The sequence below is a fragment of the Arvicola amphibius genome, chromosome 2 (assembly GCF_903992535.2).
Source record: "Arvicola amphibius chromosome 2, mArvAmp1.2, whole genome shotgun sequence".
NCBI lineage: Eukaryota > Metazoa > Chordata > Mammalia > Rodentia > Cricetidae > Arvicola > Arvicola amphibius.
In genome coordinates this window covers 13,214,387-13,215,705 of record NC_052048.2, presented here as the reverse complement: position 1 = coordinate 13,215,705, position 1,319 = coordinate 13,214,387, and positions in this window count along the sequence as shown.

The following is a 1,319-nucleotide window of genomic DNA, read 5'->3' as shown; positions in this document are numbered from 1 at the left end:
TTTTACTGGCTTCTTCATTTTTCAAATCATTCACAAATGTGCTGAGATAAATCTCAACATTTTTGTATGAGAAGTTGTTCTTCCTTTGGCTAAGCATGCCCTACTCCTTGATAAAAACATCCCATGACACAAAGGCCTTGCGCTCTGGCTTATCTCCTCCTCTCAATTCCCAGGAGGCAGTGATGTGCAAATAGACTCTGAAAGCAAAGAAAAGGGTGTGGGAATCAAGATAAAAGGAAAAGTGCTGTGGGATAATGCTCTTGGACACTAAAGATTTGTTACTCATATTGCTTTAATAAAAGGCTGATTGGCCAGTAGCCAGGCAGGAAGTATAGGCAGAGTGACCAGACTAAGAGAATTCTGGGAAGAGGAAAGGTAAAGATGCAGTCACCAACCAGATGCAGAGGAAGCACAATGAGAATGCCTTACTGAGAAAAGGTACCAAGCCATGTGGCTAAACACAAGAATTATGGGTTAATTTAAGTTGTAAAAGCTAGTTACCAATAAGCCTGAGCTAATAGGCCAAACAGTTTATAATTAATATAAGCCTCTATGTGTTTCTTTTGGACTGAACAGCTGCAGGACCAGGTGGGACAGAAACTTCCATCTACAAATGGTGCCTAAATGTTTGGCAAGAATTTCCATATAAAGCCTGAGAAAGTTTTTTTTTAAAAGAGAATTCTAGACAGACAAGAACAGAATTAAGCAAAGTTTCTTGGTAACCATATTTTCTCTGGTAGGCTCTGTTTGCTGGCAGTGAGCAGTGCTGTGGCTCCTTTAAGAGAGGCTACCTGAATCAGCATTAGCAGCAAAAACCTTGCTGTTCTTTTAAGAGGCCTGCCACCAAACACTTACATGTTTTTTTTAAGCAGTCAGTATCAGGCTTCTTGGTGGTGGCATGGACCACAGAGTTGTAGTAATATATGTGACTCCCACCAGTACCACCATGAATCTAGACTCAAAAAGCTAAGAAATGGGGTGGAGCCATCTGCCAAAGTCACAGTTATATCCTTAGCCATATTGCTTAGCAGATTAAAGATTCATGTGCTCAGAAAAAGATACATTTATACAGTAAAGACAAATTCAGAAAAACACTGTATATTGTTTACAGTGTGTTTAAAAATATATGTAGGCTTGGGAGAGAAAAGAAAAAGTATAAAGTCCTTTAAAAAAAAGAGAGTAGTTGGGTGTAGTGGCACACACCTTCAATCCCGGTACTTGGAAGGCAGAGGAAGGCAGATTTCTGTGAGTTCGAGGCCAACCTGGTCTATAGAATGAGCCCTAGGACAGCTAAAGATACATAGAGGAAACCCTGTCTC